This window comes from Meriones unguiculatus, chromosome 1, assembly GCF_030254825.1.
Source record: "Meriones unguiculatus strain TT.TT164.6M chromosome 1, Bangor_MerUng_6.1, whole genome shotgun sequence".
NCBI lineage: Eukaryota > Metazoa > Chordata > Mammalia > Rodentia > Muridae > Meriones > Meriones unguiculatus.
The window spans coordinates 39,283,226-39,299,306 of record NC_083349.1 but is presented as its reverse complement, the minus strand read 5'-3'; the positions used below and the strand labels follow the sequence as shown (position 1 = coordinate 39,299,306).

The 16,081-nt window shown below is 40.2% G+C and overlaps 1 protein-coding gene and 1 long non-coding RNA gene across 20 annotated transcripts in view; one reads left to right on the top strand and one right to left on the bottom strand.

Moving 5' to 3' along the window:
• Positions 1-16,081, bottom strand: part of Trpm3 (transient receptor potential cation channel subfamily M member 3) — a 539,859-nt gene that overhangs the window by 310,884 nt on the left and 212,894 nt on the right. The window lies entirely within an intron of this gene.
• LOC132647009 (uncharacterized) overlaps positions 1-16,081 on the top strand; it is a 36,562-nt gene that overhangs the window by 16,511 nt on the left and 3,970 nt on the right. The window lies entirely within an intron of this gene.

Sequence of the window (16,081 nt, the reverse complement as noted above, 5' to 3'; positions counted from 1 at the left end):
GTTCAACTGCAAGCTAGGAGCAGAACGAAGCTGAGGATCCCACAGAAGTGTGTTCTGGGATACAGGGTGAATGGATCCCTGGGTCAGGGAGATTGGAGAATATCATGTTGACTGCTCTCATATTCTGTATTCAGCAAAGATATTCATAAGACAGGTTTTTATTAATGAAGACCTGTGCCTTAAGTACAAAGGCCAAAGATAATGCTATCATTTCTCTTTCGTTTCTTTACCCAGTAAATGGCCTTTCATTGCCGACAGTTTCAGCCAAGGACTGGCCTCATTTTAGTACTTGGGTGGTTAATACTAAGAAAGTCTTCTATAAAAGCGTGGAGTACAAGGATGTGTGTACTTCAGAATGTATTTTTAAAAAACAATCAAAAAGCATAACATCCAACCTTCTCATGGTTCAGATCCATGTCTGGCTGTTGTATAAAATCATCATAATAGCACTTGAGAAATTGCTATCATAAATCAGCAGGATTCTGGCAATCCTACTTCTTCTAACAGTGTACTGGAGAACTATCTTCAAAAAGCTTCCATCTAATGCTATGCTGATTACAATAGGATCCAATGTGAGCTTACACTCTGAGGTTAACTCATGAATATGAAAGGAGGAAGAGAGAACAATTTCAATAGTCAGACAACATTTGTTAGCATGCGACTGTACTGGGTACCCCAAAGAATGACATGAGTTCCTTCTAGCTGCAGTGAGCATCAAATGAGAACATACAAGAGAGCATTCTTCCAAGCATGAAGTGCAAACTCAAGTGTGACAGTTCTGTATGTCAGCACATGCAGACCTATCTTTGAAGGTACCCAAAGTTGCATTCTGTGTTCTTCAGAGTTCTCAGGTATACAGGGATTTGTATTTTATATTTCATTTTAACGAGAACTTAAAAATGCCTAAATCTGTCTATAATTGGAGAGGACTAACTAGATCGATCCTATAGCCACAACTTGTGAAACATATAAAGGCAACTGTATGGCTCATGTTTTGGTCACCAGATGATGATGCTATTAGGGGAGGTTTCTAGAAAGAGTCAGGCTAGCTGGACAAATGGCTATCAGGAAGCATGCCTTTGAAGGTCATACCTGACTCCTCACTCTCTGCTTCCTTTGCCGCACACCCACACTAACCATAACTGTGATGTTCTGCTTAGGCAACTATTAACAAAACCCTCTGAACCTGTGATCTGAAATATATCTTTCTCTCTCTCTCTCTCTCTCTCTTTTCCTGAGGGATTTAGACACAGAGATGCTAAGACTAACACAAGCACTGTAACTGCCTAGGCTTTTACAAATGAAACAATATTATTGATATAGTCAAGGAATCCCTTATTTTCTTTCATGTCTGATATTACAATTATCTACTACAGGAAACCAATCACAGGTGACTTGTGTCAATTTTCATATCCTAAGATGAATAGAAAAGTCCCTGCATTTATGAGCAAATGGATTTTTTTCCATAGTTACCTGCTATATTTTATAAAAACATTAGCATTTTCAACGAATCTGGCAGACTATAAAATATTTTAGATAAAATTGCACTGAGGATGTATTTTACTGGGAGAGAATGACCATAGAATTAAAATGAACTGAGTTATAAAAATAGACCTCACTTAAATCCTCTATAGAAGCCAAAAATACAGAGGATGTCTCATTAGGAATATACCTGGAAGTCAACAAATTTAACTAGAGAGACCCAGCTATTAGAGAACTCTAAATTAGGAAGCAGGGGGCAGGGCACAGTAACTGGGGGTGGTTCCAGTGAAATTTCATCAGAGAGGGAAAGTAGCCTCTTTTGTAAAATCCTCCTCTAGTCAAATAGCCCAGATAGACAAACAAACAAAAGTGATCTACAATATCCCTAATTGATAATTGATCACACAGACACATGGAGAATAATAATATAGGGGTTGGAAAATAGTTACATAGGAGGAATAAGTTTTCTTCTCATAAAAATATTTACAGTTTGTTCACTTTGTATCCCAACTGTAGCCTCCCTCTCTAATCTCCTCCCATACCCCTCCCCAAGTACACAGATAGGGGAGGTCCTTCTCTGACCCTAGCCTATCAGGTCTCATGAGGACTAGCTGCACTGTCTTCCTCTGTGGCCTGGTAAGGATGCTCTACCCTAAGGGGGAGGTGATCAAAGAGCCAGCCACTGAGTTCATGGAGACAGTCCCTGTTCCCATTACTAGGGAACCCACTTGGACACTGGGATGTCATGGGATACATCTGAGCAGGAGTTCTAGGTTATCTCCATGCATGGTTCTTGGTTGGAGTATCAATCTCAGAAAAGACCCCTGGGCCCAGAGATTTTGGTTCTGTTGCTCTCCTTGTGGAGCTCCTGTCCTCTCCAGGTCTTTCCCCTCTTTCATAAGATTCCCTGCACTCTGCCCAAAGTTTGGCTATGAGCCTCAGCATCTGCTTTGATACCCTGCTGGGTAGAGTCTTTCAGAGGCCCTCTGTGGTAAGCTCCTGTCCTCTTCTCCCTCTTCCGATATCTGTCCCATTTGCCTTTCTGAGTGAGGATTTATTATCTTACCCAGGGTCCTCCTTATTGCTTAGCTCTTTAGGTGTACAAATTATAGTATGTTTATTCTATATTCTATCTATCTATCTATCTATCTATCTATCTATCTATCTGTATATATATATTTATATACATATATATATATATATGTCTAATATCCATGTGTGTCTTTCTGCTTCTGGGATACCTCACTCAGGATGATCTTTTCTAGATCCCACCATTTGCCTGCAAATTTTATGATTTCCTTGTTTGTTTGTTTTTTTAATAATTTATTTTATTTTATGGGCATCAGTGTGAAGGTGTCAGATCCCTTAGAACTGGAGTTATAGACAGTTGTGAGCTGTCATGTGGGTGCTGGGAATCGAACCTGGGTCCTTTGGAAGAATAGCCAGTGTTCTTAACCAGTAAGCCATCTCTCCAGCCCCCGATTTCCTTGTTTTTAAGTGCCAAGTAGTTAGTATTCCATTGTGTAAATGCACCACAATTTCTGTATCCATTCCTCAGTTGACAGACATCTGGGTTGTTTCCAGATTTTGGCTATTACACTGCTATGAACATGGTTGAGCAAATGTCCTTGTTTTATACTTGAGCATATTTTGGATATATGCCTAGAAGTGCATCTTGAGGTAGCACTATTCCTAATTTTCTGAGAAAGTGCCAGATTGATTTCCCAAGTGGTTGTACAAGTTTACTTTCTCCCCAGCATTGGAGGAGGGTTCCCCTTTCTCCACAACCTCTCCAGAATGTGTTGTCACTTGAGTTTTTGATCTTAGCCATTCTGATGGGTGTAAGGTGAAATCTCAGGGCCATTTTGATTTGCATTTCCCTGATGACTGAGCACATTGAACATGTCTTTAAGTGTTACTCTGCCATTTGATATTCCTCCTCTATGGAGAATTCTGTTTACCTTTGTACCTCATTTTTTAAATTGGATTACTTGATTTGTTGCTTTTTAACTTCTTGAGTTTTTTATATATTCTGGATATTAGCCCTCTGTCAGATATAAGGTTGGCGAAGATCCTTTCCCGAGGAGTAAGTTTTAATGTTCTACAGCAAAGTGACTATTATACATTGCACTTTATTATGTAGTTTATAATCAACTAGATGTGTTCAAAAGTTCCCACACAAAGAAGAGATACTGAAAGACAAGGAAATGCTAATTACAACTCAGAGATGTCCATGCTCAGTATCAAATGAAACAAAAAATAATGTTTAATCAGAACAGAAGGTCACTGGGCATTAAGGTATTTTAGCATTTAATTATAGTATTTAATAATTTAATAATATTTTTCTTCATTATATTACCCCTTTCAGTTGGATTAGGCAGAAAATTTTCTCTGTTGAGATCTTCAAACATGCACATAATGTATTTTTATTAAATCCATACTCCTTTCTCTTCCCTTCAATTCTCTCCTATCCCCTTACCACTTTTACCTTCCAACCACATGCATTCTTTTCTTAAAAAACAAAATCCATGTAGCTCACTTAGTGTTGCCTGTATGTTCATGGTATGGACTGAATTCCAAAAGAAAAGTTGATCTCCCTCCCATCATTTGCCACCAATAGCTTCTCAATTAAGGGTGGACTTCTTAAACCCCTTCCCTTTTCATGTTGGGCCTTTTTTTTTCTGGCTTGACCTTGTCCTGTTCATGTTTGTGCAATATCCTCTGTAAGTTTATGTTTGCAGCAACTCTAGCATGTCCAGCAAATAATGTTTTTCTTCTTTCAGCCTCCTATTCTACAATTATCCCTATCCCTTGAGAGGAGGAAGTGGATATGCTATACATGCCATGTGATACAAATGCCATATTTAGAGCCAAGCACTTTATACTCTCTTATTCTCTGCATATTGGCCAGTTGTGGGTCCTATATTAATCACTGACTACAGCAAAATAAAAATTCTCTGGTTACAGTTGAGAGATGTACTAATCTATGAATATACAGATAAGAACTTAGGGTAGTTTAATATTTTGTTCATTTAGAGCAAAATTATAATATTAGGTTTTTCTCTAGGGCCTACATGATCTAACTGGTCATGGGATTTGGTCCCAGTTAATGGTACCATGCGTGAGTTCTGTCTTTGGAACAGACTTTACATCTAAGCTGAAAGCATTTGGTTACTCCCATAACCATAGAGCCACTACTCCACGAATATATTTTTAACCAGGCCAGCCATTGGTGTAGTTCATTAGATTCATAGGTAGGTAAGAGTACTGATAACAATTAAGAGTGATGAGTTTGCTATAAAGTAATGCCAAAACCAGGAGATTTATGCCTAATAAGAAGGAATTTCTGTAGTTTAATAAGTTTTCTATTTGTCATTGTGGCATAAAGTGCTTGTCTACTGGACACCAAGCAGAGTTTGTAAGATTTTTTTTTTTTTTTTTTTTTTAGAAATCTTTTTGATAGGTAAAAAAAAAAAAAAACTCCAAAAACCTGAAGATCACAAAAGATAGTGTGTAGGGATTAGAGCTGAACCCTCACTTCCTAGCAATCACACTGAAGATTTTTTGCTTTTAAATTAGATTGGACAGTATTCAAAACTTCACAAAATCTAGGCTGAATTTTGTAGAAAAAAAATGTTTTCCCAAAGGACCATTCTTATAAAAATGATAAGAAGTCTATAGTTAAATGTCCCCAACTGGGAGAGGAAAATTATTTCATTTAATAGAGAGCAGAAACACAGTATGTTAATGGCTTGAAAGATTAAAGAAACAATGGTTTCTAAATTATGCCAGTAGCAAAGGAGAAAATTTTCTTTACTGCTGTGTATCAACTCACTGGCCCTTAAGGACATTTGTAGTTGAAGTTGTGGGCAGATGGGCAAATTACACCAAGCCTAAAGTTGTCTTTTAGGTCACAGATAATCACCAGTTTAAGGCAAAACAAAGCATATTCACTTCCTTCCCTGGATCTTGATTTGTTCTGAGGATTTTCTGCTTGAATAAGATCCCTGACAAGTGCTTTGTACTGAATGACTCTGGGATTAGTCTTCAGGTATTTACGTACCTAAATCATTAGCCAGCAGCCTACAAACCTAAAAGTCCAAGTGTTAAAAAACAACAACAAACAAACAAAAACCACTTTTTTGTTTTGGGTTTTTTTTTATTTTTTGTTTTTGTTTTGCTACTTCTAGTTTGAAAGGCATCTGAAGACACAACAAACTCTGATAAACCAGGAAATGAGGTAGGCTTTCTGATTTGAACCACTTTGGGCATAAAGGGAGCTCAAATGGCAACCTTTGGGAGGGAAACATTCCCAGCCAGCAAGTATATTGCTTATATTAAACTTGATCTGCAGTGATAATGGGACTATACCACAGTAAGAGGAATGGAAGTCAGGACCAGAGTTTGTGTTATGTATTCGGAGAACCTGAGACTTATGGGAGGGAGAAAGATACAGGATAGCTGGGTTGTTGGAGCCAGAACCTAAAGCAACAGGGCAAACCAAAACTTCACAGGAAAAGATATTCTTTTTGTCAAGGGACAAACCCAGCAGCACATAGATATGACCTTAAAGATGATTTGCCGTTCCTAGAGGAAGTCCTACTGTTTATTTTATTAAGATGGGTTTCTTTCTGTTGCTGTTTTATTGTGGGAAAAATTGATTATGTCCTCTGGCTATATCCATTTCCTGCGAGATTTTGTCTGACTTTCCTATGGTGTTCTGAACCATTTTTCGTTATTTTCTTATTCTTCTCTGACTGTGTCCATCCGCGCTTCCTCACATGAGTGCAGAACCATTGGTCACCCCCAAAGCTGTCCATATCGGCTCTGGTCCATTGGCTTTTCCTCTGCTCTGTCTGTGGCCTCAGCTGTTCCTTTGGTCTCTTCTAGCTTCTTATGATCTTCTGCCTTGTAAGACTCAACTGAATAAACGGTATCACCTATAAAGCCTTTTCCACCTTGCTCCTCAGGCTCTTTGCTCACTGCTTTGTGCTGCAAGATGCTTAGATCACAGGGATGAGTTTGCCTTTAGACACCTGCCTATTTGCATTCTGTGTCTTCTAGATCATGAACTCGTTTGGATTAGGGACACTCACTGATTTGTTCATGCATGCACAGTGTACAAAATGTATACCTAGCACCGTGTTTACAAAGGCGATATTCTAAAGTTTCATGAATGAATAAATGAGTCAATGGACAAATCAGTGAGCCGACAGTGAGACAAACACACCTGATGAAATGGGAGTTAGGTATGTTACTGGATCGCTATGTCCTGAAGTTCCACAAAGATGCTAAGAATAATTCCTTGCATATACTTTCCTTGCTTGGGCAGAATAGTTAAGATAATATCAGGCTTGTAAGGGCACTTACAGTAAGTTTGTAGCAAAAGAAATTAAGTTCCAAGTTTAGGGATCATAGCTTTGATCACAGAGATGTGATCAAACTTATTAAAAGTCAAGGAATAAATCTTTAGAAAATCAATTGAAAGAGGCATAAACAGAAGTCCTACTTTTAAAGAGTTTTTTTTTTTCAGAAATTAAGCATTTAAAGAAAAAGAAAAAATAGTAATGGGATTGGGAATGGACGTACAACTAGTAATAGAAGCAGAAAATGTATCAGAGCATTGATGACCAAACATCTCTTCAGGAAGCATGCCCTGTAATATATAGCACCTAGCCAGGAAGTATCAGTGCATCCTTTAGAACAAATTGCATTGCCTGCTATTATGAGCAGTTCATTCACTGGGGTCAACCTTTATTGTCCTTTTCACTTTTCTCCTGGATGATGACACTACACACCTGTTGGGAGGGCAGGGATTATATTTTGCCTTAAATAATGGTGATAGTCTGATCTAGTCCTTGGTTTCTGGTTCACAGCACTGCCAGAGGGCCAAGAAGGCCAGTGCGTATGAAGATGAGCTTGGCCTCCCCTGGGCAGGTCCTCACAATGCTTTCAAAAGAGAAGTATTTTCCAGCTGGGTTGAGACAGTATGAAACGCATGACCTTGAGGTTCTGAAAAGGCTTCTAAAACTATTTTCTATCATTTGCCCAGTAGGATATAGAGGGTGAGTTTTTACATTTGTCTTCAACCTAAACCACAAGTTGGTTCGCTTTAGTACTCCCCTTCTATCTCATGCTATTTATATATTGTCTTGTTCTAGGAGGAACCACTTAGCCCCAAAAGAAAACAGATGAAAAGGAAAGAAGAGTTAGCCTCACATGTCACCAGGAATTAGCTATCACTGCTCATAGGACAGGCCTACTGAGTATGTTTGTGATAATGCAAATCCGAGCCAAACACTATATTGATCATTTAACTCCCTGAGCACTGGATATTATAGATTAACGGCTCTTTTTAATTATTTTCAGGAGAAATAGTCTGTGATAATAACATCTACTAACTTTACATTGCATTTGATACCATATGCGACAACTTACAGAGACAACTTAGAGTTTATGAAGATATGCCACTTTTACATGTAGTTGCTACACCATTTATTTAATTCAAGGGACCTAGTAGGATCCAAGTCACTTCCTGTAATGAATCCCCATGAAGATGGAAGGACAGTGACCTATATATAGTAGTAAGTTCTGGACTCTCATATCTGGCCCAATGCTACACTGTGGATGAGTAATCTTATTAAGATAGAACATTCAATTTTTTCTTTGCTTGATTTTTCTTTTGAGATAGGGGTCTCACTATGTAGCCCTGGCTGGCCTAGAACTCATTATGTAGACCAGGCTGCTGGTCTCAAATCCACGAGGACCAGCCTTCCTTTTTTCCTTAAAAGATTAGATTAGCGGTGTATGCCACCAAGCCCAACCACTAACTTTCGCTTTCAAGTAGGGTAATTTAAATGCAGGGAGAGAAGTGGTAGGAGAGGGAAGAGAAGGGATTAGGGGAAGGCATTACTAAAACCAACGATGTTTGAAAAGGGCATATGGAGAACTATTGTTTTATAAGCCGTGATTTTATAATCACACTCACACATAGAGACACATACACACATGGTTGTGGACACCTCAGAAGTTATAGTTGCCAAAGCCCACACCAACAGAAAAATACAGACTATTACTATTGCTCTTGATTTTCCATCAGAACTTGATGGTAAAATCCTACTGCTAAAGACACTGAACACTTTGGTCACAGAATATGGAAAAATCAACTTGGTACTGACCTGGAAACATCCTCCCTGCGTACCAGCTTTCATAGTACTTGAAGGTACTGTGTATGCTTCTGGGGGAAAAGTCATCAACAGTTTTAACCAGCTGTAAATCATGTAAGCTACAATAATGACTGGTGTGGCCCTAGGTACCATAGCACGGGTATTATGGGGTAACTAACAGCTTTCTGGTTGGATTTAGAACCCACAGGAAAAAAAAAAACAACAAAACCTGGCACCATAAATATGGCCAAAACCCCACTTCTGGGGAGCTCATAGGATCTAAGCCTGAACCTACTATTATTAGTTTACTAAATGAGCACAGTATCGAGGTGCCTTTTACATCTGTACCTCTACACCCATAGATAAGTGCAGTTGTCTGACTTCATCGAAGCTTTTCTGGTGCAGGGTATGGGCCACAAATGGGACATCTATATCATTCCCACTTCCCAGAGGAGCAGGAACCATTGTAGAGTGTGAGGCTAAAATACTTCAAGAGCCGGAGGTCAGAGAGGACAGTGTCTTCAGGACATGACAGGACCATTGCACTCAGGAACTCACAGCAGTTTTGGTTGACTCCACAATATTAAAGCAGTAAACAGTCAGTTTGAAGAGGGGAGGGAATCATGAGCTCACCATCCCCAGCTGAGAAGCTATTGACAGCTGTTGCCTTCTAGAAGGAGAAACAGGAACTTAAGGGAGTGGACACTAGTATGCTGGCTTCCAAAGCCCCAGTGGATGGCCCCACCCCCTCAAGTATATGCGCAGCCCAAATGGGATCCAGTGGCTTATTTAAAAAAGAAAGAAAGGAAAGGAAGAAAGAAAGAAAGAAACAGGAAGTGGGGTCATGTTGAGACGATTTGAGGAAGAGCTAATAGCCAGAACATACAAAGAACTCAAGAAATGAAACACCAACAAACCAAATAAACCCATTAAAAAATAAAATACAGAGCTAAACAGAGGATTCTCAACAGAGGAATGGTGGTAGAAGCACTTAAAGAAATTCCGTAAGTCCTGAGTCATCAGGGAAATGCAAATCAATATGACTCTCAGATTCCATCTTACACCTGTCAGAAGGGCTAAGATCAAAAACGCAAGTGACAACAGATGCTGGCAAGGATGTGGAGAAAGGGGAACCCCTCTCCATTGCTGGGGAGAGTGCAAACTTGTACAACCACTTGGGAAACAATCAGGTGCTTCCTTAGGAAACTGAGAATAGGCATACCTCAGGACCCAGCTATATCACTCCTGGGCATCCACCTGAAAGATGCCCCACCATACAACAAGGACATTTGTTCAACCACGTTAATAGCAGCTTTATTCATAATAGCCAGAAACTAAAAACAACCTATATGTCCCTCAACTAAAATGGATAAAGAAACTGTGGTACATTAACACAATAGAATAGTACTCAGCCATTAAAAACAAGGAAATCATGAAATTTGCAGGCAAATGGATGGAATTAGAAAAGATAGTACTAAGTGGGGTAACAAAGACCCAGAAAGACACACATGGTATATACTCACTTATAAGCAGATTTTAGTCATCTAGTACAGGATAGACTTATTAAAATGCACAGACCCCAAGAAGATAGGTCAGATGGATATCTTAGGCTTCATGTCAGTGCACTAGTAAGGGGAGTGGGTGATATCTCTGACATAGACTATGTTGCCTTTTGATCACTTTCCCCTGATGAGACTTTCCTACCAGGCCACAGGGGAGGAACATGAACTCAGTCCTCATGTGAATAAATGAGCTGGGGTGTCTGGGTAGGGGCGTTCCCTACTCTGATGAATAGGGGAGAGGGGATGCAGGAGGCACTGTAGGACTGGGGGTAGAGAAGGGTGGGTCCTATGACCAAGATGTAAATTGAATTAATTAATCAAGAAATGATAAAAAAAGAAACTAGTTGATGAAGGGAGACAAATAACCATCAGGGAAGTTGTTAATAATTATAAATTTGAAAAGTTAAAACATTGGGAGCAGTAATACTTGACGGCACCTGATGATGCAAATAGAGAGAAGGAGTTGCCTGCTTCCAGCTGATTAATTTCCAGAATTTAATAACTGTGTAATGATTCAGAGGATGATATGCCATTTGAGAGATTATATAGCACATATGTGCGAGTGTTTTGCAGTGTGGACACAGGTGGGGTTCATCACTGTCACACCTCTAGGAAATGACACATGGTGACATGGTGTGCTTACTGCATGCCTGAGTCACACAGAAGAAGCTCTGTGCACAGACATTCTTTTTTTTTTTTTGGTGGCTGGGGAAAGGGTCACACAGAATGTGAAGGTCAACACTGAATATCTCCTCGGCAAGGCACAGTGATATGCATGTGATTTTGCTGCTTCCAACCCATCTAGATGATAAAGAGGCAAACTCATCACATAGAAAGTGAGGTTGGACAAGATCTGAGATGTCCAAGGTACACATGAGCAGAAGGTCATGTTCCAGCATGGCTTTTTTTGTATGCACTTTTGCCTAGCCATACTCCACACTCAGCAAAACAGTGGTTACAGTTGTCATCTCTGAACTCAAATGCTGGGAGTCCTCATTTCCTCTTGTCAGGTTGTGTGCAGCAAATGCTAGCACCGATCAAGAGCTGCTTAGGAGGTGCTACTCTGAAAGAACGTATTTTCCTCTTGGGGAGCCTTAAAGTGTGGGGTGTAGGGCTTGGATTTTGTCTAGGAAATAAACTCGTTGTAGTTGTGTGATTTTTGTTGTCATCCATCACCTGTGATTTGACTAAGAATCATGTCAACTGCTTTTAGTGTTTCTTCTTAAGATACTATGGTGAGCAAAATATAGGATATTTGTTTTGAGGGCCTATTCTGTCCTGACTATGGTAACAGGTGCCTGGGATCCTGGATGGGTAAGTCACCACTCCTGGTGTTATCTAATTCACCCTGTGTGGAGGTGGAGGGTGAATGAGCTGTAACTTGATCTTAGCATCAGAAAAAAAAAAAAAAAGTTGTTGGCTGGTATCTCAATAAACCTCAGATGGTACCAGAAGTTCACAGCACTGAAGCCTATGGCATACCATTCGTAGCTCCTTCTATCCCTCATCTCTAGATTATAGCCTGGTAAAGTGTCTGCCACTAGTATTCAGAATACCAATACAAGGCACTGTGTGTTTTCCTGGAATTGTAGAAGAGAAAACAAAATGGACAAGGGATGTAAAGATGTTATCCACTTAGCTGGCAAGAGAAAAATCACAGCGGAACTCTTTCCCAGGAAGGAATTCAGAAACCAAATCCAGCACAAAGGAAAGATGAGCCAGGCTGGTTGGTAGCTCACCATCATTTCCTGTGTTGAAACATTAACATTTTCAAATATAATAGGCTCTTTTTTTTTCCAGGCCACTAAGCACAGACAATGTGCTCAGGAACTGCACAAAGCTGGCCCGGCAGCAGGGCATTGCACTTGAAACAAAGATCTAGATTTTTCTTCCTGTTCAAAGAGAGCTGGGACATGAAGACACAGGCAGATGACTGGCATGTTTGGTTGTGAGGATTAGCCGGGTTGTGTGGAATGCCACGCTGGCACCCTGAGCTTGCATTCTGTACCTTTTCATGCCGCTGTCTTAAAAGGAATGTCCCCTTTGCTGTTACAAGTGTTTTGGGAATACTTATTAAAATAAGAGAAGTTGCGGTAAAAAGAAAGGGATTGCAGTTAGGATTCAGCACATTTTCTAACAAGGAACTGAAATATAAGTAGCTTGCCTTTCTCATGAGGTCACTTACCCTAGAGACTATGCAAAAGCAAAATTCTGAACAAAAACACTGAAGAGTGATCATGGTCTACTATGTTAAAGGCATCAAGAGCCGGGCTTCTTTGTTCTGTTATGGTTTGGGTCATATTACTGCACCTAGCACATTTCTCCCACGTAAGTCCATACTAAGTAGATGTAGTCAGACATGGCTTTGGTGGGCATGCCTTGCAGATAGCCAAGCAAACAAAGAAGGAAATGTTGTTTTCCCTGAAATGTAGAATTGGATAAAGATTTAAATTATCACCACCTGGAGAAGACAGGAGTTCCACAAGGACCAAATATATCTGGGCTCAGGGATCTTTTATGAGACTGTTTCTCCAAACAAGGACCATGTATGGATGCAACCTAGAGCCCCTGCTCAGACGTAGCCCTTGGTAGCTCAGTATCCAAGTGAGTACCCTAATAAGGGGAACAGGGACTGTTTCTGACATGAACTCGATGGTGGGGTTCTTTGACCTCCCTGCTCCCCCCAGGGAAGAGCAGCCCTGCTAGGCCACAGAGGAGGACTTTGCAGCTAGTCCTGAAGACACCTGATAAATCAGTATCAGATGTAAAGGAAAGAGAGGTTCTCCCTTATCAGTGGACTTGGAAAGGGGCAGGGAGGAGATGAGGGTGGGAAGGTGGGATTGGGAGGGAAAAAGGGAGTGGAATACAGCAGGGATACAAAGTTAACAAACTGTAACTAATATTAAAAAATAAAAATTAAAGAAAAGATTTAAATCATCAGAGGTTTTGTTATATTTTTAAATTAAAAAAATATAAGGATACCTCATTTTCTCTCAGAAATCAAACACTCCTAAAACAACCTAAAAAAAAAAAAACATCATACTTACTGACTGCCTTATAAGGAAAAACAGAATCTTGAGAAGTTAACTTATTTTTAATCAACAAAGTAGCAGCCAGGTGCTTATTGTAGGCCCTTCTTCTGATTAGCCTTCAGTTTCCACATGTGCATTGATAGGATTCCATAACTTAAACACAGAAACAGCTCCAGAAAGTATTTGAGGAAGATCAGGGATTAAAAACAAGGGTCTTGGAAGAAGACAGGAAATGTGCAGTCCCTTCAGGAAGCAGAGCTTGCTTAGTCCCCTGGGACGCTTGTAAATAGCCAAAACACACTGATGGGCCGGGAGTAGCCTGGCTGTGGCTTCACCCAATTCTTTTTTTTTTTTTCATTCTTTTGTGATAGTCAATTTTTATTTTAATGTTTTTGTTAACAGTAATACATAGAATAGTTTTACCATTCTATTTTTTATACATGTGTCTAATATATTCTGATAGTATTCTTTATTCTTTTTTAATTTATTTTTTATTACAATTTATTCACTTTATAACCCTGCTGTGGTCTCCTCCCTTTCCCCCCCCCAATCCTGCCCTCCCTCCCTCTTCTCCTCCTCCCATGTCCCTCCCCAATTCCACTGATAGGGGAGGTCCTCCTCCCCTTCTATCTGACCCTAGCCTATCAGGCCTCATCAGGACTGGCTGCATTGTCTTCCTCTGTGGCCTGACAAGGTTGCCCCTCTCCCCAAAGAGAAAGATGATCAGAGAGCCAGCCACTGAGTTCATGTCAGAGACAGCCCCTGTTCCCCTTACTAGGAGAGCGACAGAACCAGGGGTCTTTTCATGTAATTCTTGATGGTGCCAGGGAGACCCCAGGGACGGGCTAAACTGGATTTAGCATAGTCTGAGAAGGCAAGGTAGTCATTTGGAACATTTTCTTTCCAAAAAGAGTAGCATAAACTTTTAGTAACTTGAAAACATTTTTAGAGAGCCATTAACAACCTGTCCTTTCACTGAACAGTATTTAATTATTTTGATTTATTTATTTTATGTTTATATATTACTACTTTGTCTGCAAGTATGTCTATGCACCATGTGGGTTCAGTGTCACAGAAGTCAGAAGAGGGCATTGGATCCCTTGGAATTGGGTTAATGATTGCTCTAAGCCACAATTTGAGTGCTGGGAACTGAACCTGGGACCTCTGGAAGAGCAGCAAGTATTCGTAACCACTGAGCCATCTATCCAGCCTCTAGTGTTTTGCTTTTCATATTCTCTAATCTGAAAGATGCCTTTCTCATATCCCGTTTCTATTCCAGAATGTAAAGTGGCCTTATGCTGAGAATGTCCTCACAGTGATCTCAATCTCCCCCCAGACACCTCACTCATGGTGTGGTTTAGAGAAGCGGGCAGGCAAAACCTTATCTGCTTTGGCAGGCGTCACGATAACCTGGTGAGATGCCTGGTGACCTGAATTGCCACTTCCAGAGCATCAATATGAATTTGACAATTAGTCATGGCTCCCACCAGTCAATCATTAATTATCTGTTCCATCACCTGAATGTCTACGCTCATTAGTGGATCATGTCCTAGGACAGTATATCCTGACTCTACATCTTCCAGTGCACTGTTTCTGCAAGGTTCTACAAAGGGTTGTGAAGTTAAGCAAGTTTACCGACCGCTGCCTTTTAGAGATGCCAACGGGCATCACCATATTAAATGACATGTGCATGCCATTAGAAAAAGCCCTTTAATTTTGTTTACGCCAATTCTCCTCAAACTTACCTAATTAAAAGTCCCTCAACCCTTTGTTTAAAGACGAGAAACAACAGTAAATTCTTACAGGAAACACTGAAGAACCTAACGGTAGAATTTTCACTAAGTATCATAAACTGAGGTGTCTACTAAGTTTCTCTGAGGAGTATATATACCATGGTCTAGACAGTTTTTCTAGCCACAAAAAGAAGCAACAGTACCTCCAAATATCTGGAAAGTATGAACTTACCAAAGAACTTTTGTCACATAAAGTATGCCCACCCCCAAGAATGATGAAAATAAAGACTGAATCATGCTCTTTTGTGGGGACAGGATTCTGAAGGGGAGGTCTTCTCTTATTTGATAATCCTGACTTCTGTGGTCACAAATCAACAAATGAGTACAGGTGACACTAAAGCCAGATGAAACCAGGACTCTGCTCTTTCTAGACAATTCAGTTCTTTACTTCTGCTCAACATTTTTTCTCCTGTGATAATATTTAGAGGACAATTGTTTGTGAGCCACCAAATACCTTATACAAAGGATCTTAATGCAGTAGGTAGGAATTTTTAAGTTTCTACCAGGCACAGAAAAGAGACAAGGAAGAATGAAAGAAGACGGTGCAACATAAGGTTGGGACATAGGGTTCATTTTCTGACAAGCTTATGAGAGGAGCAAGTGGAAAGATCTAGACTAATTCTTCCCTCAATCTGGGATAGAGAGACAGGATTAAGGTCAAAAGTGAAGAGGGTCACATACTCCAGGGTGGGTAAATTGGTGCCACCCATCTGTTAGATTATAGGGAGGTAAACATTATAAGGGTCTCTGGAAGCTTGGAGAAGGCTCTTTCAGAAAGTCCATGCAGTAACACTGAGATGGGGATTGTAGATCTTACCAAAGTAAAAATGGATTCTCTTTTACATGTGTACATACATGTGCATTTGTAAATGTTCACGTGTGCATGTGCCCATGGTTACACATGTGTATGTACTCCCGGAAACACAGGTCATCCTCTGGAAGGCCGTGCCCCTTTCTAGAGACATGGTTTCTCGTTAGTTTGGGGCTCACTAATAGGCTACACTGGCTACGCCTTCTCAGCACTAGGATTACACCTCTATACCAGG